Below are 26,335 nucleotides of genomic sequence, written 5' to 3' on the forward strand. Positions count from 1 at the left end.
TGCCACATGCAATACGGCAAACTGACCATGGATTGAAACCTCTAAAATTGTGAGGCAGAATAAATCAATTCTCTTTATTATGTTGTCTCAGTTACTTCCTAAAGTGACAGAAGTCTAACACAACCCTTCTCTTTTCACTCTACAGTTTCATTATCGTCAACTACACTGACATCTAATAACAATAACAACCTTCACAGCACTTATGAATTGATCTCTGTTGTTCTATCTTTTCAAATGTCTACTTAATATCTCACAAACACATAATGTCCTTTCTTTTTTTTTGTCTTTCAATATTCCAATGCTACCTAGCTCATTTCTACCTTCCCATAATAAAAAGCCAATAAAACTAAGAGTTATTCTGTTTAATATATGAAAGAGCTAACAGATCATGTGAAAGGCAAAAGGAGGTCATATATCCAGCAAAGGGTACAAATGGCCTTCATTAGGAAGTATGGGGAATTTATTTGTGGCAAGATAGCAATTATGTTATAAGAAACTTAAAAAAAATTCCCTCCTAATGGTTTTTATTTTCATTACAAATCACAACATGAAGTCATTTACTAAAAGGAAAGCAAAAATAAATTTGGTTGGAATCTTGATGAAAGACCAGAGAAACTCGGTGGAAGTGCCAGGCAATTTCAAGGGCCCCTTTGAGTGTCGTGATGATTAACTTATAATGAAATCTGTTTGTCCTGTGATTACAACTTTCACCAGCAGGACTCAATTCCTTGGTGAAAGGCAGGTGGGTAGACGGGAGAAGAGAAGGGGCAGATAGATGTAGATTCACTTTCCCTTATCCATAGTTCCAAAATTCAAAATGCCCTAAAAAACATTTCTTTCAGACTTTTGACCACAGGCCAATGATCTGATACAAATGTATTTATAGTCTGTATTTATTCAAAGTAATATAATAACACATTTTGCTACATAAATTCATTGTGTCAGATTGTTAGTACTGCCTTGAACTCTAGAAGTATTACATAATTTTTAATTTAAAATATGAATTACATTGAGCCTGAATGATATTTGATAATCGATTTTGGATTCAGCACAAGCATCCATTCAGGTTTGTAATTATACCACCAGTACTAATTTTTCCTAAGTCTCTAATAACCCAACAAGAATGAAATGACACGTGTGCTGAAAATCCACAAGTAAATTGATAAGTTATGTATGTAAGTTCAATCTTTATTAATTTCAAAATAAAATAAAGCAATCTTCTGATATCCCAGAATGCAAAATAACCAGAACTTCTATGGTGATAGCTTTCAAAGTGCCAATTTAGCTCAATAATATTAAATGAATGGAAGTAGATATGAAACTATTTATTTTATTTTATTTATTTATTTATTGGTCTTACTAAGAATTGATTCATAGACTAGAACTATACTCTCTTACATCACCTGGTTACCTCATGTACTCTTTACTATTATTGTGTGAAATAAGTCAGTAAGTTTGATCATGCAAGATTTTGTGAGTCAGGGGAAAGGGCTCAGGAGACATTCTAGCCTGTCACCTGTCTGATGTTGTTAGATAGGAGCTCAACTTGGAGAGATGAGGCTTATGAGTTCCCTTTGCAGTCTGAGGTCTTTCCCACACCCTCTCTCTGTGTTTGCTCTAGGAGCTGCTGCTGTATGGCGGCTCAAGGCCTTAGAACAACTAGCTGTGGAAGTCTCACAGCATCATTTCAACCATTTTCCACTTGTTACAGGCAAGTTATAAACCTGACTAGTTGTAAAGGGTAGATAATAACATAGGGTTTCTTTACAAGTTCAGCTAAGTCATTCTGTCTTACATCTAGAGGAATTCCATTATCTTCCATGTAGCTAAAACACAAGACTCACTATTTAGAGCCCTCCAACTTTACAGTTAGGCAGGTTTTGCTATAGTTTTCAACTCCATCCTTTTTGAACCATTTCAAAAAAGCACTTCTCTTCCTTCTCAGTTTACTTCTTCTTTTTTCATCAACTTGTCCACCCCTAGAGAACTACTACTTATGAAAGCTTTTTAGAACCCAAACCTTCTGTCTTTATCCTAAAATCTTATCCTGGACATTGGTATTAGTTTCCTATAGCTGCTGTAACAAGTTATCATGAACATCTTAGCTTAAAATAAGACATATATTCTATCACAGTTCTAGAAGCAAAAAGTCTGAAATCATGGTGTCAGCAGGGTCAAGCATCCTTCAGAAGCTCTCAGGAAGATTGCATTTCTCCTCTCTCCCAGTTTCTGTTGATGATTGACATTCTGTGATTTGAGGCTATGTAACTCCAGTCTCTCCCTTCACTCGCCATTGGATTTAGCACCCACTTGAAGCTCCTTAATTTAATCATAACTACAAAGCCCATTTTCCATAAGAGGTGATATTCACAAGGTTTACTAGGACATAGACATATTTGGGGAGTGGGCATCCTTCAATCTACTTCAGTATTCCTAACCTATTTCGTGGATTTAATTGTCTTTTGTTTAGAAATCCATACCTCCATTTTTCTGAATATTTCCTGTGATCTACATCTATGTAAATACATACCATTGCCTACTATACATGTGTTTGGGGTTATCAGAAAAGTCTGTAACATTCAGCTTTTTCAAAACTGATCTTTTTGTCAATGTCTCTACATCTCCTCTTTTATGGCCTCCTGTATCAAAAACAGTATCATGGTCCACCTAGTTATACCTGTGTTCATGAGTGTTATTGTTTCACCCACAGCTCACAGAAATAAAATGATGACGTATCTCTAATACTTCTTAAACCTCTCACCCACCAATCTCCTCACTTCTGACCACTCCCACTGCTACTTCATTACCAGAACAGGAAGTCATCCACCAAAATAAAGGAGAACTCTGCAACTTCAGGGTTGATGCATCTCATTAGAGGCCTAGATTTCACCTCACTACCTGCCCTCTGCATCTTATTGAGAGACATCTTGCCCCCTCTACCTTGAAAGATCTCTTGAATCTTTCATCTTTTATCGGTTTCCACTCTCTGTTCTCTGGTTTCCTTCACTGGACAGCCACCGTAGGCACTAACTGATCTCCCAGAATTCACCATTGCTCTACTCCGAGGCATTTTCCATTTTCTTACTTTGTAGACAAAACAAGGCCCCTCTCTTCCCAGGGGCCTCTGCAGGGAGTGTTCTTTTTACCTGTAATGGTCTTCTTTCTACTTCTTCAGTAAGTGATCCCTTGCTTTTCTGTAAAGATTTATCCTTAATGCCACTACTTCAGGATAATCCCAATTATGAGCGACCATTTTTCATAACCCAAGGACACCACTTCCTGAAACAATAGCATTGGGGATAGGATTTCAAAATATAAGTTTGTCATGGAGACAAAACACTCAGTCCATTGCATTTTGCTAATATTAGGTGCTGAATGAATGAAATTCTGAAATTCTATGATGCAACATGATGAACTTTTTAAAAAGCATTTTTAGTTGTCAATGGACTTTTATTTTATTTGTTTATTTATATGTGGTGCTGAGAATTGAACCCAGTGCTTCACACATGCTAAGCAACGCTCTACCACTTCACACTACCACTGAGCTGCAATCCCAGCACAACATGATGAAATTTTGATGATAATAAGAAAACATTGTGTGTGTGTGTGTGTGTGTGTGTGTGTGTGTGTGTGTGTATAAGGGAGTATGTATGTATTATAAATTTTTGAACAGTGCCCCTTCAAAATATATATATTTTATATATATATATATATATATATATATATATATATATTCCTCTGGAATTCAAAATGTGACTTTAATTGGAAATAGAGTTAACATAGGTATAATTTGTTGAAGATTTTGAAATGAAATCATTCTGGGTTTAGAGTATTGCAATGACTAAATGCAATGACTGATGTCGTTAAGAAAAGAAGACACACAAAAGTGCACAGAGAAGAAGGCTGAGTAAAGAAGGAGTCAGAGAACAGACCTCTGCTGCAGCAAACTGAGGAACACAAGAAGCCAAGATTCACAAGAAGCAGGCTCCACTCACACACCTTGATTTCAGACTTCTGGTCTCCAGAAATGTGATAGAATAAACTTCTGTTTTTTAAAAAAAAAAAATCTCCAACTTTTGGCAATGTGTTATAGCATCCATAGGAAACTAATACAGGTTTTTTTTTCCTTACTTATATCCTTCAAACTATCCCAAGAAATATGGGCTATTGTTGCGATTTTTCAAATTTAAGAGCAAACTCAGAGCAGTTAAGAGTGCTGAGGGTCTTCCAGCTGGTAAGCAACAGGACTGAGATGATAATCAATGTTTATTTGATTCAAAAATCTCATTGTCTTTCACAATACACTACTTAAAATGAATGGTATTTATAATGCAATGTGGAAAGTTTCCCTTTTTAAATCATTGCAATACATAAATAAAATTAAGAGCTTAAAATACTAAACATCTGTTACATAGAAAATGTTTATCTGTGGAATATTTTTTTCTGAGACATTGAAAAATAAATAAATCATCACTTACTAGACTCATACACAATAATTCAGTGGAGTGGAAAACCCTATATATGTTGTTATATGTGAAGAGTTTATTTCATCTCTAAGAGTGTGGCACTGTTGATGGCACTTTAGACAATGAAAATGATCCTCAGAGTGTATAATAAACAGACTGTCCTCCCAAAGATGTCCACGTCCTAAGAACCAGAACATGAGATTCTATTACCTTACATAACAAAATGTACTTCATAGTTGTGACTTCAGTCTAGGGTCTTGAGATGAAGAGATTATCTTGTATTATCCAGGTAGATCCAGTGTAATGGCAAAGGATCTGAGAAGGGAATGAAGAAAGGAGAAGGAAATGTAAACACAGAAGTAGAGGTCAGAGACAAGGAGAGAGACAGATCCTAAGCTACTATGATACTGGCCTTGAAGATAAAGGATGAGGCCATGAGCCAGGGGCTGTAAGGTGGTCTTCAGAGACAGAAAAGACAAGGGATTTATTCTCCCCTAGAGTCTCCAGTAGGAATCCAGCCCTGCCAATAACTTAATTTTAGGACTTCACAACTGCACAATATTAAGTTAATAAATTTGTGTTATTTTAAATTACTAAATTTGAAATATTTTTGCAGCAACAATAGAAAAATAATACAAAGGGATTAAGAAATTTTATCAAGGACCTCATTTTCTCAGGGAGGTGACAGCAGGTGCCTGTTTCTCTGCAATTTAGGATTGGGCGAGTCACATTCTGGTAAAAGACCAATCCACACATGCATAAGGGGAGTACCTCAATCCACTCAACTAGAATTATGCATTTTCAACATCATAATAAGGGTGAAAAGCATCAGCTAAATAAATATTTATGATAATAAACTTCTACCTGCTCTTACATGCAGATAGCAGAACTCTTTATCATATTTATTAAGCTTCAGTTCTGGCCAGATATATAGCCCTTTTTTGTAGACTCAGATTTGATCTCCCTCCAAGCCTTTTTAAATGACTTCTCCTTTAGTTGGATTATTTCCAAAGCATATGAAAAATTGCAGTTTTCCAACTCTGTATGACTCGATATCAAATATATCTCTTTGTATTTACACAAAATGGTAAGACGTTACTCAAACTCTGTAAGCTAGTTGTTAGCCTCAAATTGACAAAAATTTGAGAATTAATTTCCCACTAGATGTTATTTAGTAAACTTAGCTTGATTTTAATTGGTAAATTATAATTTATAAAACACAAGTGTACAATTCATTATTTATTTCTAAGTTAAATACCATATTTCAGGGAGATAATAAAAAAGAATCAAGAATATTTGTCAACTTAAATATATTTCATTAATAATTTGCCATGTTTTTGACTTTCTGATATAAAAATGTATATTACTTTTTTCAGGTAATAACTTTCCTACGGTACATGTTAGAACTTTATGCATCTAAAGTACTTTCCTAGATTTCACAGAAGGAAAATGCAACCAATCCATACCCCTATCTTGAAAGAATTTGAATAGGAAATCAGAATATAAACTCTAGATATAACTAACAAATAAGTCACTGAATCTAACAAATCCATAAATGTACTGTACATACTCCTTCTTCAAGTCATGGTCCATATGGAAATCTAAACAAATCCTAATAGCAAAGTTTTGATACATATTAGACATGCTTTTCTTCCCTATGTTCTCTGGGAAGGTGAGGCAGAGCTTCATGCATCAATTAGGAATTGCCCTGCTGGGGGAAAGATGGATAGCCTTCAAGGAGGAAGATAGGTGTTTGCAGGAAGCAGAAGGCTTGATGGTGTCTGGCTTTACTAAGTGGAATTGTGTAAGGGGAAAGGGATCTGAGACTGGATAGATGGCTCAAATCCAGTGTTCATCCATTTTCTATTGATATAATAAAATAGCATAGACTGGGAAAGGTACAAAGTAAAGAAATTACCTCTCACCGTCTGGAGGCTAGGAAGTATAGCTTTGGTGAACTGCATCTAGAGAAGGTCCTATAGATGTGAGATAAAATGTCACAAGGTGAAATAACACCATGCAAGACAAAAATAAAATCCATGCCAAACTCATCTTTTCATCAGGAGTCCATTTTTGGGATAACAGCCTTAGTCCATTCATGAGGGTGGAGGCCCCGTGGCTTAATGATGGCTTAAAGGTCCCACCTCCCAATATGGTCACAGTGGCAATTAAATTTCAACATGACCTTTGAAAATGACACCAAGATTACAGAAAACCTTGAATGTTGTGCTCTACAGTTTGTATTTGGTCTTTATTTTTTGGAACATTATTTTTTTAAAAAATTAGCAAAATATAGTACCTGAAAGTGCAGGGGATAAAGTTTGTCCATGTTTTATTCGACATGTCACTTTGGGCCAGATATTTTGCCTTTCTTTGCCTTAATTTCTTTATCTTGGAAATTGGGTCATAAATAAGCTTTATCCTCAAAGAGACACTGTGGAGAGAAATGTCTTACTGTAGAAAAGTGTTTATGTACCTGGCCCATTAAAAGTGCTAATGAAACATTTTTACTATTCTACTGATATCAAAAGAAGTTTAGACAAATCTATACACAATTTCACTTTACGGAGTTACCATTTCAATAGCTTTAAGAAATACTAGTAGGGAAGCTTTGTTTTTTAAAGCATAATTTTCTTTAATCCAATCTTTTATAAAATTATGGGATTTATTTTTACTACTAATTTATCATTTTATTTGATGACCACATCAAGAATTTTTATAGCATTTACCAATAGTCTACTATAAAATTTGGAAAATATATTTTAGAAAGTTCAGAGTTCTTGCTTTATATATAAGACACGTACAGTTGTTTCTTACTCTTTGCAGTAGTATATTCTATAAAGTCATCATGAACATTGAATTAGCAAATACTGGGATATTGCTCCCTTGCATAACAATGTCAGGTTCCCAGAAGCCAGTGCTTATAACATCCTCCTCAAACACGAATGTCTGTCATACAGGTTTGTTCACCATCAGTCTCTTAAAACTAGGCTCACCAGCATGCAGGCATCAAGAATTTCATCTTTAAATTCTAGCACAACCTCCTGATCAATAGTCTTTCCTCATCTCAAGTTTCAAGTTTTAACAACACATTGTTTTTCAAACATGTGAGTTTCCAGACTAAGAAGGGCTTAAGGTTTCCCTGACCCTGGGTAACATGACCATAAAACTTCTTGGCTTTCAATCTCACAGTGTTGCTCAGTTCCCTTTTTAAAATCCACTCCAACCATCCATAAATCTAACCATGTTACCCTACTTTGTGTGGCTTCATCATGCCTGGATGTGTTTACTTTAGCTCTTTCCAGAATGGCTGCTCTCGTAACAGATTGTTGAATTTTCTTTTCCTGTTTCCTGTTGTACCATTTTGTCATTTCATTAACACTGAACTCCTGGCCAGGGGCACTGTAACTCATGCTGAAGGAAGCTTATCTAACACACATATTTTCTCCAGAAGCTACCTTGCAGCAGCCTTTTCGGACTTAAGAACATTGGAGAACTTTAGCATTGCACTTGGGGGACCATTGTGAACAGTGAAAAATAAAAAAATAAAATAATAAAAGAAAAAGAAAGAGCACAACCAGACAAGGAGTAAAAAGACAACAGCTTCCTGAAACAAGACTTTAAATGAGAAAGGAGAGCATTACCTGTTAACCTCACGGGGGAAACCTTTTGTATTGACTGATTGTTTTTTTTTTTTTTCTTCTTTTTTGTTCTGTGTATGTCCATGAAAAACTAAAATTGCTTCAATATTGATTAGGGTTTCCATATACATTTTTAGTAAATAGGCAACTTTGGGAATAACTAGGATTAACTGTACTGACAACTTATCATGTGCAAAAGGCCCATTCTGAATAGGAGAGTAGAGGACAAATTGCTGCTAGGGAGAGATAGGTGCAGGAAAGGTCACCTCCTCCAGTGTCTGGTCTCCATAATGACAGCAGAATTAGTATTAATGCATTGCAGTAGAGTTTATTTGCATGAATTATGATTTTAAAGGTCTCATTGTAAGGGAATGGCTCATTAAACATACTGATTTTTTTCAAGGGGTATTTAATAATTACAAAGAAACATAGCTGATGGCTGGCCAGGTACAACAGCATTATTAGTTTTTCTGGGTACTTTTGTAAATACCAAGAATTGCATCATTAAGACATCATATGTAGTATTTAATCTAATCTTATGATATTCAATTTGTCTGAAGCCAACTTCTAATCATAATATTGTTTGCGAATGAAATCTATACATCTAGAAAAGAATTCAATGTTTATTATTAAGAATTGGGATTCAAATATGACTGGGAACTATTTATTAAACACTAACCTATGGACTGTGTGAGGATGACTAATAGGAAGTAATCTCTTGAGCTGATACCATCAATGCAAGATATATTTCCAAAGAGGAACTGAGTAGATAATGGATGCTTACATTTGTTGCATCTAATCTATCGTTTCCAAGACATTTCTCAAAATAGTCTCCCACTTCCACTTCTAATACCACCTCCCTGGTTGAGACCTTCTTTAATGCTCTTCTGATCTAGTTCAGTAGCATAACACAAGTTGATGAAACGCCACAAAGACTCAATAACAAGTTCAGCCATAGCTGACAGCTGAGAGCCAGAGATAGCAAGCTCTCCTGTTGACAGATCTCAGTCTGCAAAAATATGACTGTGCCTCTACTTTGTACCCTGAGAAGGAATTTTTCTGACACTTAAGGTTCTCAGAACACCTCTCTATTAAATAGGATACAAACATATCCCCTAAAAGACTAAAGTATTTGAATTTTGAACATAGGCAATATGTTTAAGTAAGCTCAGTAAGTCTTAGCTTTCCTACAATAATACTGCAGACCCTGCCTGCTCTCTGCACTTCACTGTGCTTGTAGTCTTATATGCAAAGTAAAGAAAGCACTTTTAAAAACCAAGTTCATTGACTAAGTTATGGCATGAGATTCATTTGTGGGATTCACACTGGTTTTCAAGTGGGGGCTTCGCAGTGTTCATCTTGACCATTCAGACACATTTCAGATACTTTTGATGCCTCAGTTCCACACCTCTGGCAGCACTCATGAATGTAAAGGCCATTAGACCTCTAGCTCCAGGTATGTGTGATGCTACTAAGCCATGCTCCGATAATGCATTCGACCTTCAAGATACCCACATGATCATCAGCCTCTAGAATTAATTATAATTTGAGCTAAAGTATTGTATGTTTTAAACACATAGAAGAGGTACATCTTTAAAAAAAGAAAACACCATCACTGTACAAGTTTCTTAGGGAATTCTATTCTAAATCATTATGAGTTATAGTAAATCATTAAAGTGTAATGGAAATTGAACCAGTATAAAGTCAGCAGAAGTTCCTCTTTAGATTTTAAAAGGAAGGCATCTCATTGTGATTTCTAATCCAAGTTTTTTCTTCGCACCTCATGGAGATTTCTTACCCTTTCACCTCTGATGTTTTCTTCAAAGCAGGAAATATCTTTAACAAAAGCAGGAACTATTTAGATATCAGACAAATTGACCCAGTAGCAGAGAAGTTGCAGAACAGCTCCTCATCTGAGTTAGCTTTTGGACTTGATTTTTCATGCTTGGCTCCAGAGAGAGTGTGTGGGCTCCTAAAGTGCCTCCTTATCTGTCTTTCTGAGGAAAGATAAGCTGTGCTGTGGACCCACAGACAAGATAACACTACTGATTTTGAACAATGGGCTAGAAGCTGTGGCAGGGTTGCTGGTAAATTTGCTGGTAAATCCTTCAGTAAATTCAGACAGACTCCTCAGACTTGCTTTGATAAGCATGAAAGTTAACTCTGCAAAGTGGAAGACTCCTGCTAGGCCTAATGGGTTGTGAACTTTTGACCTTGAACTCAGGCAGTCTGGGAGACAGGGAAGAAAAGCTCTTGGCAAATTCCCTATAATAACTTATTTAAGGGTATGTTTAATTTGGGATGTGTTTTTTGCTATATTCATTGAGTTGGCAAAGCTCTGAATTCCATAAAAGCAGAAGTCAGCCAGTCTGCCAGCACGTTTGATGTGATGGATTGTCTGTCTACTGTACAACAATCTGAACATCAGCATTTTTTGTGAGGTTGGCCAGAAGATAAAAAAGATCTAGATCTAGAAGTTATTGTTGCATTGTTACATGAAAAAGCAGTGCCAGCCTCTAAAGTTATAAATAGTAAAGAAATTGAGGCCAGAGGCCCAGGAATGAAGGGTTGTCAAAACTGAACCCCTGTCAGTGTGGTGCTGTAGCTATCTATAGCATGGAGTAAATCACTTGGAACCAGGTCAAGGTGAAGTCAGACTGCTTGAAACAAGTGTTTGTGTCTTATCAAAAGGAGGTTTTCCTTCTCCTTTTATCATCAACATCCACATGAAGACCATTAAGATTTAAAAGAAACTTTAAACTCACTTTCTATTAGCTGAGTCTGAGGTTTCACTGGTTTCCTATAAATCTAGAAGTATCAAAGAGAAAACAGTGATACTTGAATAATGTTCTTTTGGCAGGGTATAAATTTGTTTGGATCTTCCTAGGTCTTGTATTTTCTTGGTCTGCACCTATTTTGACAGTGCAGGATATATTTATAGAAAATGCCATTTTTAAAAATATTTGCAGAACTCAATCCCTTTCCTTCTTCAACCCCAGTTCCAGCTCCTAAGGACCACTGTTGTAGTGTGTATTATGGGCGTCTTTTTAAATTTGCAATTACAATCTGCTCTATGTTCTGAGAGGTCTCATGCTACCCAAAGAGAAAAACAAGCCTGGGTTTCTACATAACATCACACATGTGCAAGTGCGCGAGCGCACACACACACACACACACACACACACACACACACAGGGGTAAATGATAGATCAAATAAAGACCTAGATGGAAAAGGTAAATGTTTAAAGCTTACAACGAAAGTTTTAATAGCATATCTACATGACAAGATCTTGGAAAACATTCATAAACAAAGATACTTGTGTCATCTAGTTTTATGCTTCTAGATTATGAGAGCCCAAGAGAACTATAAGGCAAAAAATAATAACTTTTGTTACTTCAAAGTACAGAATACTAGTCAATGAATCATAGCATTTGCAAAGTTACAAAACAGAGGAACTTATGGCAGAACATGTTTGAAATATTTAAAAGTAAATAAATAAATAAAGGTCACTCATTTCTATGAACTAATAAGGAAATCATATTAGCCCTGGGGGACGAACATACAAATCATGGGAAAGAAGAAACCAGAAAAACAAGCACATAAACAGACACTCAAATTCACAAGTCATTACTAATAAAATCAATGTAAATTAAAACAGGTGTCACTTAGCACTTTTTAAACAAAGACTGGAAAGCCAGATGATGCAATGTGGGTGAAAATTCAAGGGGTATAAGAGCTCTTCTTACATTGCTGCTGAAGACGGTCATTTTGGAGAGCAAATCTCTTGATATATAGGATAGAAAGATTAAGGCCTGTATAACTCAGCAGTTCTGCTGCTGGGAACATGGCCCAAGAATATTCTCACACAGGTACATAAAGGATTGTGTGTGATGCTCATTGCAATGGTACAATTGGAGACGATGAGAGTTCACCACCCAAAGAATAGGCAGGTAAAAGGTGGGGAATAGATTACATGCAATGTCATACAATGACTACAAGCAATGGATTAATTGTAAGCAAACCACCATGTATGAACATTAAAAACATGGTTTAGTGAGAAAATTTTGACAAATAATAGAAGTAGATATGAACACAATTCCTTCACATATATTAAAAGCATGTGACACCAAATGATGCACATTTTATAAAGACATGTATACAAAAAAGATAATCCATAATACACATTAAAACAGTGATCCATAGGAGCTAGAACAAGGATTGAAGAAGAAAGGTAAGAGAACAAGAGGATCAGTGAATTAATTTTCAAGAGTATACAAGGGCAGAGGAAAATGGGGGGAAATAACCACAAATTCTAACAGGTTGACTAGAATTCTGACAGATGACAAAATTGATGACCCTATATGCCATTTTAGTTCCTTGTTTCTATATTACAAGAGTCCACAGGATAGCAGAGCAATTATTGTGCAAATCAAAATCTCTGTGATGATTTGTTTTTCAGAGCACAGGTACCTTGTTATCATTAGAAACTTAGGTGTACTTTTTGCACACACAACTCCGACATCAACCATAGGAGTAAGACATCAGTGGACAAGTATTGTTATTTCAGGAGACTAAAACCAAACTATAATTAATACTTAAAACTTTAAAAACACATAAACATACAAAACATAGTAAAATACTACAATAAGTGAATATATTCAAGGCATCCAGAATTAGCAACTGTAACATTTTCACACATTGTCAATCATCTTTTAATAATGAAAATCATTTTAAGTATTAAAATTTCCTTTTAACCATCATAACTTCCTATCTCCTAATCTCTCATATGTACAACATATAATTGTTTTATGTGCCCCAAATGAACAATGAGAATACTGGGGTTTTGGAGGGGAATAGGGGGTTTTTCTCAGCTTTTTTGTGGCTGTGACTAAAATATTCAATCAGAACAAAAAGGAGGAAAACTTTATTTGAAGGCTTACAGTTTCAGAGGTCTCAACCCATAGACAGTAGACACCATTCTTCTGGGCTCAAGGTGAGGCAGAACATCATGGCAAAAGAGGGTGGTGAAGGGAAAGAGCTCACATGATGATCAAGCAGCAAAGAGAGTGACTCCACTCACCAGATACAAAATACATTCTCCAAAGGCATACCCCCAATAACCCACCTCCTCCAGTTACATCCTATCCACCTTTAGTTACCACTCTGTTAATCCCATCAGGGGATTAATTCAATGATTGGGTTAAGGTTCTTATAACTCATTCATTTCTCTTCGAAACCTTCTTGCATTGTCTCACACATGAGCTTTGGGAGGACCCTCATGTCAAAACTATTACATTCCATTCCTGGACCCCAAAAGCTCTTACCATCTTACAATGCAGAATATATTTAGACCATTTCCAAGAGTCTCCATATTCTCAACAGTTCCAAGGGTCCCTCTGCGACTCAGGTCAAGCTTGTATTGTGAGCTCCTGTGAAAATTAAAAAAAAAAAAAACTTATAATATCCAACATATAAATGTGGGGTAAATATTTCAATTCACAAAAATAGGAGCATAGAACTAATTCAAAGCAATACTGAAATCTAGCTAGGAAAACAAGTCCTGTAGCTCTATGTGTGGCATCTGGGGCATGAGGCATGCTGTTGTTCTGTCCAAAGGGCTTGTGTAGCTCCCTCACTGTGGTCTTGTTGGCTGTAGCCCAAGTAGCCTTTCTGTTGGATTGTCTCGGCCCAATTCCTGCAGCCTTCCTCAGTCGATGTTCATGGCACTGGCACTTCTTAATCTTGGTGTTCTCCACTGAAGCTTTGTCGCTCTCCTCACATCTTCATGCATCATGCATTCTGAGGTTGTCCTCAGGGATTCTGACCCTACTGCACTTTGCTGACCTCCCAGGTCTTCCTTTGCAATCCTGGTGGAAGACTCCATGACCCCCTAACTCCAGCATCCTACATTTCTGCAGAACCAGCATCACGTGGTTGACACCAAGGTCTGCCACCATCTACCATCTATAGCTATAGCCCAGCCTCCAGGGACTGTGGCTGTAGCAGCTTCTGACTGCCTGAGTAGCTGAGCATGATGGAAAAAAAATCTTCCTACTAGGTGCCCTTGTGCAAGTAGGGTGCCCTAACTGGTCTCTTCTCAAGAGAATTTTTACTTGTACTTCCTTGAGTCTGAGATGGATATGGTCTTACCAGTTCCTGAGATGCCCTCAAACCATCTTTATTATTGTCTCTGGGCAGATTCTTTAACCTTTCTAGGTGGCAATAATATCTTAAACTATTGCAATTTCCTTGGCTCCACCTTTCAAGTCCATGTTTCTCAAATCTGTCTGCTCTGCTTTTTGCTCCTGATTATCACAATAAATTTGGCTAAAAGCCACCAGCAATATATGTGTCACCAATTGAATACTATACTGCCTAGAATTTTCTTCTGTTAGATTAAAAAGTCTATTGCTTTTAAAAACAGTCTCAGGACATGGGCATGATGCAGACAACTTCTCAGCTAGAACATAATATGAATGGCCCCTTGAACAATTACCCATTGTGTTCTCTACACCCTCTCAAGCTCTGTATTCACTGTCCACAGTCCTATAGGTATTCTAGTCTTCTGAGCTCCCACCAGATTCAGCCATTAATCTCTACTTACAACAATATAAATCATTTCCAGCTTGTACTGTTGAGTCTCTCAAAATTCCTCCAAAATGCTCCAAAATCTTGTTGGGTTAGTCACAGCAGCCACCCCACTTTTGTTACCAATTTCTTTTTCACAACTATAAATAAAATACCCAACCAGAACAACTGTAAAGAAGGAAAAGTTTATTTGGGATCTTATACTTTCAGAGATCTCAACACATAGACAGTAGACTCCACTCCTCTGGATTTGAAATGAGGCAGAACATCATGGCAGAAGAGTGTGGCAGAAGGATGCATGTCACCTGATGATCAGACAGCAGAGAGAGTGACTCCACTCACCAGATATAAAATACGTATTTCAAAGGCACACCCCCTAATGACCCACCTCCTGTAGTTACAACCCATGTTACCACTCAGTTATCCCATTAGGGTATGAATTCACTGATTGGGTTAAGGCTCTCATAATCCAATCATTTCTCCTCTAAACCTTCTTGCACTGTCTCACACATGAATTCTGGGGGACACCTCACATCCAAACTATAACATGAGTGGTCCTGAGAAGTGGTTAGCTGGGGAACATGGTTCAGAATGGGAACCCATGGATGAGCTGCCCTAAACCTCCTTTTGATTTGTTGCACTATTCTATTAAACTTCACCCAGTAATCAAGAGGAATGACAGCCAGTGTCACATCCTGCAGAGAAATTTTAGCTACTAATTTTAGTACACTCTCATTTGTTGGAACCTTAAGATCAAAGGCACATAGTTGAGAGGAACAAGAATATAAATAGATCTTTGTGTTGCCTGACCCAGGACTGTGAGGACAGAGACACACAATGTTTTCTTTTCTTTACCCTTTGAGGAAAGAGGTCATTTCTCCTCTTTCTGAGGATCTTTATTAATTTACTGGAACAAGGTCCCCACCTTACCCTGAGAGTGATGAGTCACCAAGGTTATGCAGGTGGATTTCTGGAATAAAAATTACGACACCAGGGTGGACTAGACACTGCCTCCTTTTCCCCATCTCCAGCTCAAACAATCCCTCAGCACATTCCAGGGACTGGCAACATCATTTCCTGCAGGTGGACCCACCAGGCTGGCTCCCAGTTTTTATTATAATTTTTGCCTATGATTTTTAAAATTATTTTTGTTCCTCTTCTTCTCACCTTTAGGCTCCTATCTGGCTTGATGCTTGGATTCTTTTTCTACATCTCTTTCCATGGTGACTGAGTGGCTTGTCCAGGTTGTTTATCTCTCACATCTTTTCTTGTCAACATTCTGCCTTACATCAAGGCTTTTTGTCCTTGTGTCCTTAGGGTAGGTCCTGCGTGCCTATGTGTTATAGTGTTGAGAGTGTTTCTGAGCTCCAGGTTTTACTTTCCATGGTGCTTTGACTCCAAAATTTCTTTAGTGAGCACTGAATGCAACACTCCCTGGATCCCCTTCTCCAAGTTCCTGCTGTGTCCATCCAGAGACCCTTCTGCCAACCTCCATTCCTCGTCAACCTGGCTCTCCGCACTGACCCCTGGTTAACAATGACACTGTGGTTTCCCACAAGCTCTCTGTTGTATTCCATCTCATTTTAGGGGTTATGTATGCTATACTTTGTCCCTACTCTGTTTTCTCTGATACCCAATCTGGGAACACATATCCTAAAGTAGGCTGCAGGTCTCTATGCTTCCTATTTCTCCTAAAGACACCAAGTTTCAAAACTTCATCATCTAAGGAACAAAATGTTCTCTTTTTCTCCATGAAAGAAGACAAAGATGGAAATAAATAAATAAAGTAAAATTACAACTGTTACAGATTGAACTTGTCACCAACTCTTACAGGTTGAACTGTGAGTTGTATCCTCCCACACACAACCAACAATCCTTACCAAATATATTTATTTATTTATACATACACATATACCCTATATATACACACATAATTTATATATATATACTATACATAAATGCATGTATTATATGTTATATAATATAGTATAGAATACATATTTATATATAACATAATATAATAGAAATAGAAAGTTTGTTTTTTGACCATCTGATACATCAGTTTTATGATGTAGAAAAATATGTTTTATAGGGATGAAAAATATGTGCCTTTCCTAAATGATGACATTCTACTGAAATAGAACCATGAGGAATAACAACCTATTTCTTTGCAAATTAGAACTTACATTCAGGCTGTTAATAATCTCATTCTTCATGTAATTAATCAAGTAATTATTAATTCACATAAATTATGTTATATATAATAATATGTAATATATGAAATATCATATTATGTTATATATAATAACATATATTTCATCACATAATATATATTGTATAATATAATATATATATGTATATATAGGGGTTATGTGTATATACATACACATATATTATATAATATGTGTGTATATGTAAAATACTGTACACTATCTCTGTCCCCCCACTCTCTTTCTCTCTCTCTCTCTCTCTCACACACACACACACACACACACACAAACACACACACACACACACACACACACACACACACACATTGGAATCCTAATACCAGGCACCTCAAAATGTGACCTTTTTTGGAAATAAGGTCATTGTAAATGTGATTTGTTAAATTAAGTTGAGGTCATGAAAGTGCTAGGGAGTGATATTATAAAAATTATATTGTTATATTTTGTACATGTATGAGTATGTAACAACAAGTCCATCATCATGTACCACCAATATGCACCAACAAAATATAGAAAAATATAAATAAAAAAGATGAGGTCATACTAGGGGAAAATCAGTTCTTTTTTTTTAATTGTTGGTCGTTCAAAACATTACATAGTTCTTAATATATCATATTTCACAGTTTGATTCAAGTGGGTTATGAACTCCCATTTTTACCCCGTATACAGATTGCTGTATCACATCAGTTACACTTCCATTGATTTACATATTGCCATTCTAGTGTCTGATGTATTCTGCTGTCTATCCTATTCTCTACTATCCCCCCTCCCCTCCCCTTCCCTCCCCTCCCCTTTTCTCTCTCTACCCCCTCTACTGTAAATCATTTCTTCCACTTGTATTATTCTTCTCTTATCCCTCATTTCCTCTTATATGTAATTTTGTAAAACCCTGAGGATCACCTTCCATTTCCATGCGATTTCCCTTCTCACTCCCTTTCCCTCCCACCTCTCATCCCTGTTTAATGTTAATCTTCTTCTCAAGCTCTTCGACCCTACCCTGTCCTTGGTTACTCCCCTTATATCAAAGCAGTCATTTGGCATTTTTTTTTTTTTGTTGTTGTTGTTTTTGTTTTGTTTTTTTTAAAGAGAGAGTGAGAGAGGGGAGAGAGAGAGAGAGAGAATTTTTAATATTTATTTTTCAGTTCTCGGCGGACACAACATCTTTGTTGGTATGTGGTGCTAAGGATCGAACCAGGCAAGCGCGCTACCGCTTGAGCCACATCCCCAGCCCTGGCATTTGTTTTTTAAGGATTGGCTAGCTTCACTTAGCATAATCTGCTCTAATGCCATCCATTTCCCTCCAAATTCTATGATTTTGTCATTTTTTAATGCAGAGTAATACTCCATTGTGTATAAATGCCACAATTTTTTATCCATTCATCTATTGAAGGGCATCTAGGTTGGTTCCACAATCTTGCTGTCGTGAATTGTGCTGCTATGAACATCGATGTAGCAGTGTCCCTGTAGCATGCTCTTATTAGGTCTTTAGGGAATAGACCGAGAAGGGGAATAGCTGGGTCAAATGGTGGTTCCATTCCCAGCTTTCCAAGAAATCTCTATACTGCTTTCCAAATTGGCTGCACCAATTTGCAGTCCCACCAACAATGAACAAGTGTACCCTTTTCCCCGCATCCTCTCCAGCACTTGTTGTTGTTGGACTTCATAATGGCTGCCAATCTTACTGGAGTGAGATGGTATCTTAGGGTGGTTTTGATTTGCATTTCTCTGACTGCTAGAGATGGTGAGCATTTTTTCATGTAATTATTGATTGATTGTATGTCCTCCTCTGAGAAGTGTCTGTTCAGGTCCTTGGCCCATTTGTTGATTGGGTTATTTGTTATCTTATTGTCTAATTTTTTGAGTTCTTTGTATACTCTGGATATTAGGGCTCTATTTGAAGTGTGTGGAGTAAAGATTTGTTCCCAGGATGTAGGCTCCCTGTTTACCTCTCTTATTGTTTCTTTTGCTGAGAAAAAACTTTTTAGTTTGAGTAGGACCCATTTGTTGATTCTAGTTGTTAACTCTTGCACTATGGGTGTCCTATTGAGGAATTTGGAGCCCGACCCCACAGTATGTAGATCATAGCCGACTTTTTCTTCTATCAGACGCCATGTCTCTGATTTAATATCAAGCTCCTTGATTCATTTTGAGTTAATTTTTGTGCATGGCGAGAGAAAGGGATTCAGTTTCATTTTGATGCAAATGGATTTCCAGTTTTCCCAGCACCATTTGTTGAAGATGCTATCCTTCCTCCATTGCATGCTTTTAGCCCCTTTATCAAATATAAGATAGTTGTAGTTTTGTGGATTGGTTACTGTGTCCTCTATTCTGTACCATTGGTCCACCCACCTGTTTTGGTACCAGTACCATGCTGTTTTTTTTTACTATTGCTCTGTAGTATAGTTTGAAGTCTGGTATCCCTATACCGCCCGATTCACACTTCCTGCTTAGCATTGTTTTTGCTATTCTGGGTCTTTTATTATTCCATATGAATTTCATGATTGTTTTCTCTATTTCTACAAGAAATGCAGTTGGGATTTTGATTGGCATTGCATTGAACTTATAGAGAACTTTTGGTAATATCGCCATTTTGATGATGTTAGTTCTGCCTATCCATGAACAGGGTATATTTTTCCATCTTCTAAGGTCTTCTTCTATATCTCTCTTTAGTGTTCTGTAGTTTTCATTGTATAAGTCTTTCACCTCTTTTGTTAGGTTGATTCCCAAGTATTTTATTTTTGGGGGGGATATTGTGAATGGAGTAGTTGTCCTCATTTCCGTTTCAGAGGATTTGTCACTGATATACAGGAATGCATTTGATTTATGCATGTTGATTTTATATCCTGCCACTTTGCTGAATTCATTTATTAGCTCTAATAGTTTCTTTGTAGACCTTTTTGGGTCTGCTAGGTATAGAATCATGTCATCTGCAAATAGTGATAATTTAAGTTCTTCTTTTCCTCTTTTCATGCCTTTAATTTCTTTCGTCTTTCTAATTGCTCTGGCCAGTGTTTCGAGGACTATGTTGAACAGAAGTGGTGAGAGAGGGCATCCCTGTCTTATACCAGATCTTAGAGGGAATGCCTTCAATTTTTCTCCATTTAGAATTATGCTGGCCTGTGACTTATCATAGATTGCTTTTACAATGTTGAAGTATGATCCTGTTATCCCTAATTTTTCTAGAGTTTTGAACATAAAGGGATGCTGTACTTTGTCGAATGCTTTTTCTGCATCTATCGAGATGATCATATGTTTCTTAATTTTAAGTCTATTGATGTGGTGAATAACATTTATTGATTTCCATATATTGAACCAGCCTTGCATCCCAGGGATGAATCCTACTTGATCATGGTTTATAATTTTTTTGATATGTTTTTGAATCCGATTCGCCAGAATTCTATTGAGGATTTTTGCATCTAAGTTTATTAGAGATATTGGTCTCTAGTTTTCTTTCTTTGAAGTGTCTTTGTCTGGTTTAGGCATCAGGGTGATGTTGGCCTCATAGAATGTATTTGGAAGTTCTCCCTCTTTTTCTATTTCCTGAAATAGCTTGAAAATTATTGATGTTAGTTCCTCTTTAAAGGTTTTGTAAAACTCTGCTGTATACCCATCCGGTCCTGGGCTTTTCTTAGTTGGTAGTCTTTTGATGGTTTCTTCTATTTCCTCTATTGTTATTGGTCTGTTTAGGTTGTCTATATCCTCCTGACTCAATCTGCGCAAATCATATGACTTAAGAAATTTATCTATGCCTTCACTATCTTCTATTTTATTGGAGTATAAGGATTCAAAATAATTTCTGATTATATTCTGCATTTCTGAAGTGTCTGTTGTGATATTGCCTTTTTCATCCCGTATGCTAGCAATTTGAGTTCTCTCTCTTCTTCTCTTTGTTAGCATGGCTAAGGGTCTGTCGATTTTATTTATTTTTTCAAAGAACCAACTTTTAGTTTTGTCAATTTTTTCAATTGTTTCTTTTGTTTCGATTTCATTAATTTCCGCTCTGATTTTAATTATTTCTTGCCTTCTACTTCTTTTGCTGTTGTTTTGCTCTTCTTTTTTGAGGATTTTGAGATGAAGTATGAGATCATTTATTTGTTGGTTTTTTCTTTTTTTAAGGAATGAACTCCAAGCAATGAATTTTCCTCTTAGAACTGTTTTCAATGTGTCCCATAGATTCCGATATGTTGTGTCTGTGTTTTCATTTAGCTCTAAGAAGTTTTTAATTTCCTCCTTGATGTCTTCTAAAACCCATTGATCATTCAGTAACCTATTGTTCATTTTCCAAGTGATGCATGATTTTTCCTTCCTTCTTTTATCGTTGATTTTCAGTTTCATTCCATTATGATCAGATAAGATGCATGGTATTATCTCTACTCCTTTATATTGTCTAAGAGTTGCCCTGTGACATAATATATGATCTATTTTTGAGAAGGATCCATGTGCTGCTGAGAAAAAAGTGTAACTCCTTGATGTTGGGTGGTATATTCTATATATGTCAATTAAGTCTAGGTTGTTAATTGTGTTATTGAGTTCTATAGTTTCCTTACTCAACTTTTGTTTGGAAGATCTGTCCAGTGGTGAGAGAGGTGTGTTGAAGTCTCCCATGATTATTGTATGGTGGTCTGTTAGACTCTTGAACTTGAGAAGAGTTTGCTTGATGAACATAGCTGCACCATTGTTTGGGGCATATATATTTATGATTGTTATGTCTTGTTGGTGTATGGTTCCCTTGAGCAGTATGTAGTGTCCCTCTTTATCCCTTTTGATTAACTTTGGCTTGGAAATCTGTTTTATTAGATATTTGTATGGACACTCCTGCTTGTTTCCGCAGTCCATATGAGTGGTATGATTTTTCCCAACCTTTCACCTTCATTCTATGTATGTCTTTTCCTATCAAATGCGTCTCCTGTAGGCAGCATATTGTTGGGTCTTGTTTTGTGATCCATTCAACTAGCCTGTGTCTCTTAATTGGTGAGTTTAAGCCATTAACATTTAGGGTTATTATTGAGATATGGGTTGTTCTTCCAGCCATATTTGTTTATTAATGTTACTAAACCTGATTTGTTTTCCTCTTTGATTACTTTCCCCCCTTTACTGTCCTACCTCCCACTGTTGGTTTTCATTGTTATTTTCCATTTCCTCTTCCTGTAATGTTTTGCCAAGGATTTTTTGAAGAGATGGTTTTCTAGCTGTGAATTCTTTTAACTTTTGTTTATTGTGGAAGATTTTAATTTCATCTTCCATCCTGAAGCTTAATTTCGCTGGATACACGATTCTTGGTTGGAACCCATTTTCTTTCAGTGTTTGGAATATGTTATTCCAGGATCTTCTAGCTTTCAGAGTCTGTGTTGAGAGATCAGCTGTTATCCTGATTGGTTTACCCCTAAATGTAATCTGCTTCCTTTCTCCTGTAGCTTTTAAAATTCTCTCCTTATTCTGTATGTTGGGCATCTTCATTATAATGTGTCTAGGTGTGGATCTCTTATGATTTTGCACATTCGGCATCCTGTAGGCTTCTAGGATTTGGGATTCTGTCTCATTCTTCAAGTCTGGGAAGTTTTCTCGTATTATTTCATTGAATAGATTGTTTATTCCTTTGGTTTGGAGCTCTGTGCCTTCCTGTATCCCAATGACTCTTAAGTTTGGTCTTTTAATGTTATCCCATATTTCTTGGATGTTCTGCTCATGGTTTCTTAGCAGACTTGCTGAGCTGTCTATGTTCTTTTCAAGTTGAAATACTTTGTCTTCATTGTCTGATGTTCTATCTTCTAAGTGATCTACTCTGCTGGTAGTATTCTCAATGGAGTTTTTAAGTTGGTTTATTGCTTCCTGCATTTCTAGGATTTCTATTTGTTTGTTTTTTATTACCTCTATCTCCCTGTGTAATTGATCTTTTACTTCCTGGATTTGTTTATGTAGTTCCTTGTCAAAGTGATCTTTCATTGTCTGATTTTGCTGTCTCATGTCTTCCTTGAGACTCCAGATCATCTGAAGCATGTATACCCTGAACTCTTTTTCTGACATTCCATCTGTTGCAGCTATTACCTCTTCTAAAGTTGAGTTGACCTGCATTGCTTGTGGTCCTTTCTTTCCTTGTCTTTTCATACTGCTCACTTTTCTTTCTGCTTGGTGAAACTGTTGTGTTTTTGAAATTTTCCCCCTATTTATTTATATTGCTCTTGTATAGTTGGAAAATCTCCCTTGCAGGGCGGGTAGTGGCTGTGCTCCTCCTCTAATTAGGGTGATCTGTCTACCACGCTGGTCGGTCGCAGGTCTACGAGGCGAGGGTGGCGGCTCTGCTCTGCCCCAACTCCAATTGTGGTGACGTAACTACCACGCCCTCGGGTCCTTGGTCCTGATCCGGATGTGGGCCGCAGCTCTGCTCGGCCCCTACTCCAATTGGTGTGACCTGTCTACCACGCTGGCAGGCCTCTAGGCCTGTTCCGCCGGTGGGTCGCAGGTCTGCCTACCTTGCGGGCTCGGGCGGCAGTTCTGCTCAGCTCCCACTCCCAATGGGGGTACCTGACTGCCTCTCCAACGGGTCGCTGGGCCTATTCCGGACACGGGCAGCGGCTGTGCTCCACCCCCACTCCAACCAGTGTGACGTGACTGCCTCGGTGCTACGTGTCCACCATGCTGGCAGGTACCGGGCCTGTCCAGCCAGTGGGTCACAGGTCTGCCTACCTTGCAGGCTCAGACGGCGGCTCTGCACAGCCCCTACTCCAAATGGGGTGACTTGGCTACTGCGCCGTCGGGTCGCTGGTCCTGTTCTAGGCGTGGGCGGCTACTCTCTTCGGCCCCTGCTGCAGTTGGGGTGTCGTGATACCATGCCGGCGGGTCACTTGGCCTGCTCTGGGCGCAGGCGGCAGCTCCACTCTGCCCCCCTGGCCCCCACAGCACCCAGCAGGACCTGGACCAAGAAGCAGTCACCGCACGTTCCCCAACCTTGGGCCAAAGCAGCTTCGGGAGCCAGAACCCGGCCTCTCTGATCCCGGCTCACGCTCCGCTAGGAGCAGGCTCCAAGGAGCAACCCCCGTGGGTTCCCCTGCCCCAGGCCAAAGCAGCTCCGGGAGCCAGAGCCCGGCCACTCCAAGCTCTCCGAGCTCGGTGCACGCTCCACTGGGGGCAGGCTCAAAGACGCAGTCCCCGCGGGCTCCCCAGCCCCGGGGCAAAATTGTTCCGGGAGTCAGAACCCAGCCGCCCCAAGCTCAGCGCATGCTCCACTTGGAGCTGGTCTCAACACGCAGTCTCCGCAGGTTCCCCAGCCCTGGGCCAAAGCAGCCCTGGGAACCGGAATCCGGCCACTCAGAGCCTGGCGCACGCCTTGCCAGGAGCGAGCCCCTAGGAGTATTTTCCACTGGTTCTCCAGCCCCGAGCCTGAGCGATCTGTCTGCAAGACGCAGGCAAATACCAGCCTGAAATCACCTGTTCCGTAGCTAAATGAGCTGAGATCAGTAGAAAACAGTGATGATTCCATCAGCTCTCCAAGATGGCGGCTGCTGTCCTCCTCCATGGTCCAACCAGGGTGTCGAGAACCGAACTGGACCGCTTCTCTCCTCTGTCTCAAAGCCGGAACTCAGTACTAAGCACGGCCATTGCACCACTGGCAGGAGCCCCCAGAATCCGCATCGCTGCACCCCGGCTCCGGCACCTCGCCGCTTCCCAGCAGGCGCCACAGACTCCAGCTGATCAGGCAATGCGACCCTCCGTGCGGAGAAATCGCCCCAAGTCCGAGCCCCCGCAGCCGAACCTTGCGCGATGGAAATCCGTCCACTAGATTCTGGAGCACCTCAATTTCACTGGCAATTCCCCACAAGATAGCCTTCAGCTGTTTCACCTCGTCTTTCTCCCGCACAGTGACGCGGCACACTGGGGTGATGCACTCCCTTCGCCGCCATCTTCCGAAAATCAGTTCTTAATCCACTATTAATGATGTCCTTACTAAGAAGATGACCCTGCTAAGACACAGAAACACAATAAAAAATTCATGTAAAGATAGGGGCAGAAATTAGAGGATACATCTACTACAAGCCAAGGATTGCCAAGGATTGCTAGATGACACTAAGAGGGAGCTTAGAGAAGCTCTCAGAAGGATCCAACCCTGCTGACACTTTAGTCTTGGACTTATAAGACAATGTATTTGATCTTGAACTATTTGACAGTGTTTCAATTGTTTATGACATTGTTTGTATTCTTTTGTTATAATAGCCCTAGGAAACTGATACACCAGCTCTGGTTAATATAAAAATAATTTGTAAGATACTGCTTGTGAATTAATAATTACCCAGTTAATTACACAAAGAATGAGATTATTAACAGCATGAATGTAAGTTCTAATTTGCAAAGAAATAGGTTGTTATTTCTCATGGTTCTGTTTCAGTGGAATGTCATCATTTAGGAAGGGCACATATTTTTCTTCCCTATAAAACATATTTTTCCACATCATAAAACTGAAGTATCAGATGGTTAAAAAACAAACTTTCTTAGTAACTTATTTGGTTCCATATAATACTGACATAAACACAAGAGAAAAGAATGTGTTTTATCACGGCTATATGAATTTAATTCATTATATAACCAGTCTGAAATTATTTAAAAGAAAGAAAAAGAATTGATCATTTACCAGATCTCTTGGCTATTTCAATCTCTTAAATATTCTCTCTCCTTCCCTCACATTCCTAGCTTTAAAGTAAGTAAACAGTGTAAAATTTGACTTTTAAAATGTTAGAATTGTAGCTAATATCATTGTCTGCTTAAGATGAACTGATCTTAGCGTGAACTGATTTTTCACAGCCTTCTTTTGTACCACAAACTCACTGCAGGATTAGGAAAAGAAATCTGTGAACCATCCTAGCATGCAGAATTGTGATAATTGCTCTTCTTTCCTGGCCCCATGGTGACAGTAGTGCTATAGCTAACATTCCTTGAGAACTTACTCTGTGCCAGTCACAGTGCTAAGATGTTAATTATTATCGTATTAAAAAGCAATATCAAAAGGTTTGATTGACAAATCATCATTTTTTCCACGAATTAACGCATTGTTACCAAATAACAATTTCCATTCAATATTAAGTTGGAGGCCACTTCAAACAACACTATTGATACCAGATTAAAGTTTTATAAAATATTCCAATGTGTTTTTAAGATGGTGTAGTATACCAGACAGTTTGTTATTCCAAGGTAGTGTTTGTTTCGCTTTACAGACATAGTCTGACTTTTAGTTCAACAAGTGAGACTTGGAATCCTCCTTCTGACCACTAATCTCATTTTACAGCATGCAATTGCCAATAGTTGGCAGTCACTGAGTTTTGAATTGATACTCAAAAACATTTGTCCATTTGGGCCAAGAATCATTAAATGGAAGAAATATGTTTATTCATTTCCCCATTTCCAGAAGAACTTGAAGAATTT

The sequence above is a fragment of the Spermophilus citellus genome (assembly GCF_964194105.1).
Source record: "Spermophilus citellus genome assembly, chromosome: 7".
In the NCBI taxonomy this organism is placed as follows: domain Eukaryota; kingdom Metazoa; phylum Chordata; class Mammalia; order Rodentia; family Sciuridae; genus Spermophilus; species Spermophilus citellus.